Raw genomic sequence first — 8,323 nt, 5'->3', positions numbered from 1 at the left:
ATTTGGAACCCCTAATGCTTGAGAGAACATGAGGTATTCCCAGGTGGGGAAGTTTAATATTTCTGCATTTTCCCCAGTCCCTCAAGGGGCCTTTGCAAATACTGTATTTTCTACCCAAAATACTCTGGGATGTATTGGGGTATTACATTAACCTGTACAGAGTAACAAGATGTCATTCCCTGTTCTAGGTTTCATATAATTATGTTGTTTAAAAAACTGACCACCCAGATTAAATTAGTGTGCTACAGAAAGTATAAATTTTGTGCAAAATAACCATCTCTTCCTTTGGTCTCATGCTGAAGTTGAAGTTTTAAAATACAGTCAATATCATCCCTACATTGTATTCTGATTTAACTTAGTCTTAACCAAGTCATCTCATTCATATCTCTACTTGAAGTCTGATCTCTTTTTCAGCTTCTGTAACAATTGCTGTATGGAGTAATGCTGACTTTCAAAGCTTCAATGCATACCCTAGGATGTATGGATTGTATTTTTCCCATATGCCATCCCATTTTTAAACTTTGCAATGGTGACATTCATTTCTTCTCCCTCATGTAAAAAATCTCTTGTATTTGTACAGTTGATCACCTTCATTGTCCACTCTGTGTTTCATTAAGTTATACAATTCCATTTTTAAATCCTCTTTCTTTCCTTTGGGTTTCATACATGCCCCTAGCCTTCCTCTTTCAAGCATACTCACATTCATTTTTGTTCCTTATATTTACAGTATTCTGCTACCATCATATAGTATTGTGCTATCCACTATAGGATCTTTACAATCAATTCTGTTGAACACTCTGTACTCCTTCAGTATCAAATGCCCAACCTCTTTCTATCTCCTGATAACCTGTGTATTCAACTTTAACTCTCAGTGTTTGCTCATTATAGTTAGTTCATGTTAATCAGACCATACAATACTTATCCTTTTGTTTTTGGCTGATTTTGCTCAACATAATGTCCTCGAGTTTCATCTACATTGTTGCATGTGTCACAACTTCATTCCATCTTATAGCTACATAATATTCCATAGTATGTATATACCACAGCTTGTTTAGCCGCCCATCCATTTATGGACATTTGGACTGTTTCTATCTCTTGGTAATAGTGAATAATGCTGCTATAATCATCAGTGTACAAATGTCCATTTATGTACCAGGCTTCAGTTCCTCTGAATACATACCTACAAAGGGATTGCCAGATCCTATGGTAATTCTTTGCTTAGCTTCCTGAGGAACTGCCAAACTGCCTTTCAGAGTGGGTGCACCATTCTACATTCTCACCAACAGTAAGTGTATCTTTTTCTCCACTTACTCTCCAGGACTTGTAGTTTTCTGTTTTGATAATGGCCCTTGTAGTAGGTGTGAGATGATAGCTCACTGTGATTTTGATTTGCATTTCCCTACTAGCCAGTGAATTTGAGGATCTTTTCATATATTTTTGAACCATTATATTTCTTCTTTGGAAAAGTGTCTGTCCATGTCTTTTGCCCATTTGTCTTTTTGTTCTTGAGTTGTAGGATCTCTAAACATTATGGATATTAAACGCTTATCTGATATGTGGTTTCTAAATATTATCTCCCATGCGTAGGCTGCCTTTTTACTTTCCTGACAAAGTACTTTGGTGCACAAAAGTGTTCAGTTTTGAGGAAATCCTATTTATCTATTTCTTCTTTCATTGCTCATGGTTTGAGTGTAAGGTCTAGGAAACCACCTCCTATCAGAAAACCTTTAAGATATTTCCCTACATTTTCTTAGCTCTAATGTTTAGGTCATAGATCAATTTTGAGTTAATTTTTGTATAAGGTATTGTATTAGATAGGGGTCCTCTTTCATTCTTTTGAATTTTAGATATTCAGTCCTCTAAGCACCATTTATTGAAGAGGCTACTCCATCCCAATTGAATCGACTTGACTACCTTAACAAAGATCAATAGTGTAGATGAGAGGGTCTATTTCTGAACACTTAATTTGATTCCATTGGTCAGGGTATCTATCTTTATGCCAGTAGCATGTTATTGACTGCTGTAGCTTTGTAAGTCAAGTAATGGGAGACCTTTACTTATTTGGTATGCTTTAAAGTCAAGTAATGGGAGACCTCCTACTTCATTTCTCTTTCTCAAGATATTTTTAGCTATTTGGAGCATCCTTCCCTTCCAAATAAATTTGGCTATTGCTTTTTCCTATTTCTGCAAAGTAAGTTGCTGGGATTTTGATTTGGTATTGCATTGACTCTACAAATCAATTTGGGTAGAATTGACATCTTAACTATATTTAGTCTTCCAATCTATGAACACAATATGTCCTTCCATTTATTTAGGTCTTCTTTGATTTCTTTTAGCAATTTTTTTTGTAGTTTTCTGTGTATAGGTCTTTTGTGGTTTTGGTCAAATTTATTTCTCAGTATTTCATTTTTCTAGTTGCCATTGTAAATGGAATTTTTTTCCTCCTCCGATTGCTCATTACTAGCGTGTAGAAACAGTAGTAATTTTTGCATGTTGATCTTGAATCCTGCCACTTTCCTGTATTCATTTATTCATTCTAGTAGCTTTGCTGTAAAATTTTTTTGGGATTTTCTATATATAGGATCATGTCATCTGCAAATAGTGAAAGTTTTACTTCTCTCTTTCCAATTTGGATGCCTTTTACTTCCTTTTCTTGCCTAATTGCTCTAGCTAGAATTTCCAGCACAGTGTTGAATAACAGTGGTGACAATGAGCATTCTCATCTTGTTCCTGATCTTGGAGGGAATGGCTTTCAATTTTTCCAGGTTGAGTATAATGTTAGCTCTCAGTATTTTAAGAAATATATTCCCTTTATCATATTGAGAAGCTTCCTTCTATTCCTATCCTTTGAAGTGTTTTCATCAAGAAAGGATGTTGAATTTTGTCAAATGCTTTTTCTGCATCAATCAAGATGATCATGTGGATTTTCCTCTGTAATTAATTGATGTGGTGTGTTACATTAATTAATTTTCTTGTGCTGAGCCACCCTTACATACCTGGAATAAAACCCACTTGGTCACGGTGTATAATTCTCTTAATGTGTTGCTGGATTTGATTTGCAAGTATTTTGCTGAGGATTTCTGCATCTATATTCATTGAAGAGATTGGTATGTAATTTTCTTTTCTTGTAGCATCTTTGTCTGGCTTTGTTATTAGTGTGACTTCAGCTTCATAGAATGGGGTAGGTAGCTTTCCCTCCACTTCACATTTTTTTAAGAGTTTGAGCAGAATTGATACTAATTCTTTCTTGAATGCTTGGTAGAATTCACGTGTGAAGCCATCTCATTCTAGACTTTTCTTTGGGGGGAGGTTTTTGATGACTGATTTGATCTCTTTACTTGTGATTGATTTGCTGAGGTCTTCTATTTCTTTTCAAGTGTTCATGCTTTTCTAGGAAATTATCCATTTCATGTAAATTGGCTATTTTGTTAGCATATAATTGCTCACAGTATCCTCTCATTATCTCCTTTATTTCAGTGGGACTGGTAGATATGTGCCCCCTCCTATTTCTTATTTTATTTCTTTTTCTTTCTCTTTTGGTCAACTTAGTTAATGGTCCATCAATTTTATTGATTTTCTTAAAGAAGCAACATCTGGTTTTGTTGAGTCTCTCTATCGTTTTCAGGCTCTCAATTTTATTTATTTCTGCTCTAATCTTTGTTATGTCTTTCCTTCTTTTTGCTTTGGGATTATTTTGCTGTTCTTTCTCTGTTTCCTCATGGTGAGCTGTTAATGCCTCAATTTTCACTATTTCTCTTTTTTAAATATAGGCATTTAGAGTAATAAATTTTCCTCTCAGCACTGCCTTTGCTGCATCCCATAAGTTTTGATACGTTATATTCTCATTTTCATTTGCCTCAAGATATTTACTAATTTCTCTTGTAATTTCTTCCTTGACCCACTGGTTGTTTAAGAGTGCATTGTTTAGCCTCCATATATTTGCGCATTTTCCAGCTTCCTACACCTGTCATTAATTTCCAAATTTATTCCATTATGATCCAAAAAAGAGATTGTGTAATTTCAGTCTCGTTATATTTATTGAGATCTGTTTTGTGACCCAACATGTGGTCTATCCTGGAGAATGTCCATTAGCACTTGAGAAAAAATGTGTATCCTGCTGTTGTAGGGTGCAGTGTTCTGTAAATATGTTGTCTAGTTCATTTATTATACTATTCAAAATTTCTGTTTCTTTATTGATCCTCTGTCTAGACGTTCTATCTATTGATGAGAATGCTGTTTTGAAGTCTCCAACTTATATTGTGGAGTTTTCTACTTCTCCCTTCAGTGTTGTCAGTGTATGCTTCATGTATTCTGGGGCACTCTGTCTTGGTGCATAAGTATTTATGATTTTTATGTTTTCTTGATGAATTTTTCATTTTATTAATACATAAAGTCCTTCTTTGTCTCTTTCAATTGTTTTCTGTTTGAATTCTAATTTGTCCCATATTAGTATAGCTTCTCCAGCTCTTTTCTGGTTGCTGTTTGAGTGAAATATCTTTTTCCAATCTTTCACTTTTGACTTATTTTTGTCCTTGGGTCTAAAGTTAATCTCTTATAGATAGGATATTAAAGGGCCCTGTTTTCTAATCCATTCTGCCAGTCTATGTCTTTTCATTGGGGGATTTAATCTAATAACATTTCATTGTATTACTGTAAAGGCGGTATTTTCTTTTACCATTTTGTCTTTTGGATTTTACATGTCATATCTTATTTTGTCTCTCTTTTTACCCTTATTGATAATCTTCATTTCTACATTATTCTCAAACCTCTCTCTCCTGTCTTTTCCTATCTGCCTGTAGCACTCCATATAGTATTTCTTCAAGAGCAGATCTCTTCTTCACAAACTCTCAGTGTCTGTTTTGCCTGAAAATAGTTTAGACTCTCTCTCATTTTTGACTGACAATTTTGCCTGATGTAGAATTCTTGTTGGCAGTTTTTCTCTTTCAGTATCTCATATATGTCAAGCCATTGAGAAATCAGAAGAGTTTTATAACTCCCTTGTATTAATGGGTCATTTTTCTCTTGCTCTTCTCGGAACTCTTTGCCTTTGATATTTGACATTTTGGCAAGAAGTATCTTGGAGTAGTTCTATTTGGATCTGTTCTGTTTGGGTATGCTACTCTTCTTGGATCTGTAATTTTATGTCTTTCATAAGAATTGGGAAATTTTGGTGATTCTTTCCTTATTTTCTGCCTCTTTTCCTTTTTCTTCTCCTTCTGAGACATCCATAACCCATATATTTCGTGCACTTCATGTTATCATTCAATTACCCGAGACCCTGCTCATATTTTTCCATTCTTTTCCCTATATGTTCTTTCATATGTAAGATTTCAGCTGTTCTGTCCTCTAGTTCACTAATTCTTTCTTCTGCCTCTTCAAGTCTACTGTTATATGTGTCCATTGTGTTTTTCATCTCTTCTATTGTGCCGTTCATTCCCATAAGTTTTGCCATTTGCTTTTCAAGTTTTCACATTCCTCTTTATGGTCACACAATGTCTTCATTTATCCTTCTTCTCTTTTGCCATGTTTTTCTTCAACTTATTGATTTGATTTATCATGTTTGTTTGAACATCTTTACCTCGTTGTTTCAACTCCTATATCACTTTTGAAATGTTTGTTCCTTTGACTGGACCATATCGTCATGCTTCCTAGTATTACTCATGATTTTTGCTGGTATCTAGGCAAATTTAGTTAATTCTGGAGGTTGTTTTCTTTCTTTTGCTTAGGGTTTTCTTCTTGGTTGCTTTGTTTTCTATCTATTCTTTGACGTTAGGTTCAACGTATTCTAGACTTCTAGCATAGCTTTGTTTAACTGATCAGAATATTTCAGCTCTTGTCTTTCTGGTTCTTGCCTTGACTATATGGAAATTTGTTTGAGGAGAGTGTCCCCAGATATGATTGACCCCTATCATATCTTATTTTCCCAGATAAGTCAGGCTCAAGAACAGGGGTATAATCAATATTAAGTTTCCCTGATGAGGCCCAGCAGAGTATCAGTCTTTACGTGAAACCTCTTGACTCTGTATTTTTCATGGTATGCCCAACAGGTAGCACTTTTCAGCCCATAGCTCCCTATTGGCATAAAGTAGTATGGTGTCTTTAATTCTCAGCAGACCCTATCCTGCCAGGGGTGTGGTTGAAATGGAGGATGAGGGAGAAGGCAGGCTTAAGCTGTTTCTGTTTTCTAACCTCTGGGGTCCGAATTCTCTGAATGAAAGCCACCATTTGTGCTGGGCCCTGTTCCATCCCCCCTTTTCTTGGGGGGAGGGGATGACTAGTTACTTTTCTTCACACATACCTTATTTCCCCCCTTGCCTGGGGTAGTGCTGACATTTGAAAATGGCTGAGGCTTTCTTTAATGGGCTGCTAAAAAGTAAAAAGAAATCCTTTACCGAGCTGGTCCCAGACTCCCATGATTGCTAATCAAGAGCTGGAGTTGGTACTGGGCTCTGTGTGCCCCTTTTCTTGGAGCAGCCTTTTTCCAGTATTCTGAGCTCACCCAACTCCAAATCCCTCTGTTTTGTTTTGTTTTGCTATCTGCCCTGCCTCCTCTCTGCCAGGATAGACCTCTGGTTTCCTTTCATGCTTCTTCCAGGTTTATCTGTGCTCAGAGCTTGTATTTAGCAGTTCAAATTAATTGTTAATTTCTTTGTGTGTGTGGGCAGGCACCAGAATCAAACCTGGGTCTCCAGCATGGCAGGCGGAAATTCTGCCACTGAGCCACCATTGCACTGCCCTCTTTCCTCTTTTTTAATGTAGGCATCTAGGGCTATAAATTCCCCTCTCAGAACTGCCTTTACTGCATCCATAAGTTTGATACATTGTGTTCTCACTTTTATTTATCTCAAGATATTTACTGATTTCTCTTGTAATTTCTTTCTTGAACCACTGATTCAGAGTGTGTTGCTTAATACATTTGTGCATTTTCTGGTTCTCTGTTTGTTATTGATTTATAGCTTCATTTCATTATGATCAGAGAAAGTACTTTGTATCATTTCAATCATTATACATTATATATTATACATTTATTAAGACCTGTTTTGTGCCCCAGCATATGGTCTATCCTAGAGAATATTCCATGAGCAAGAATGTGTATCTTGTTGTTTTGGGATGCAGTGTTCTATATATGCCTGTCAGGTATAATTCATCTATCATATTATTACTCCCTTCAGTTTTGCCAGTGTTTGCCTCATGTACTTTGGGTCACCTTTTTTTAGGAGCATATTTATGATTATTTCTTTTTGTTGAATTGCTTCTTTTATTACTACATAGTGTCCTTCTTCAACTCATAAAATTTTTGCATTTAAAGTCTACTTTGTCTGATATTAGTATAGCTACCCCAGCTTTCTTTTGGTTACTACTTGTGTGGAATATCTTTTTCCACCCTTTCACTTTCACTTTCAACCTATCTGCATATTTAGGTCTAAGATGAGTCTCTTGTAAACATATTTTACAAAGCATCATATTTTCTAATCCATTCTGCTAAACTGTGTCTTTTGATTGGGGAGTTTAATCCATTAACATTCAAATTATTGCTGTAAAGACAGTTCTGATTCAACCATCTTATTACTTGGTTTTTGTCAGATCTATTTTTTTCTCTCTTTTTATCCTTTAAGTTACCCTTACTAATATTCTTCAGTTCTGTACCCTTCTTCATACCTCTCTCCCTGTCTTTTCATCTGGCAAGTTTCCCTTCAGTTAGTTCTCATAGGCTGGTCTCTTATTGATGAACCCTTTTAGCTTCTGCTTTCCTGTGAATATTTTTAACTCTCTCTCATTTTTGAAGGGCAGATTTACTGGATAGAGAATTCATGCTTGGAAATTTTTCTCTTTCAGTACCTTAAATATGTTGTACCACTGCCTTCTCATCTCTATGGTGTCTAAGGAGAAACAGCACTTTGTCTTATTTGGCTTTCCTTGTATGTGGTGAATCACTTTTCTCTTGCTGTTTTCAGAATTTTCTCCTCTTCTGCATTTGACAATCTGATTATTATGTGCCTTGGAGTGGGTCTATTCAGATTTATTCCATTTGGAGTACATTGGGCTTCTTGAATTTGCAATTTATGTCTTTTATAAGGGTTGGGAAATTTTCAGCCATTATTTCTTCCAATATTCTTCTGGCCCTTTTCACTTCTCTGCTCCATCTGAGACATCAGTGATACATATATTTGTGTTGTCAATCATTTCCCTGAGATCCTGCTCAAATTTTTCCTTTTTTTTTTCCATTTGTTCTTTTATCTGTTCAAACTTGGTTGATCTATCTTCTGGCCCACTGATTCTTCTGACCCTTCAAATTTGCTGTGGTGTGTCACCAGTATATTTT

Source organism: Tamandua tetradactyla, chromosome 14, assembly GCF_023851605.1.
Source record: "Tamandua tetradactyla isolate mTamTet1 chromosome 14, mTamTet1.pri, whole genome shotgun sequence".
In the NCBI taxonomy this organism is placed as follows: Eukaryota; Metazoa; Chordata; class Mammalia; order Pilosa; family Myrmecophagidae; genus Tamandua; species Tamandua tetradactyla.
The sequence above is the reverse complement of the archived record's forward strand: the minus strand, read 5'-3'. Positions refer to the sequence as shown.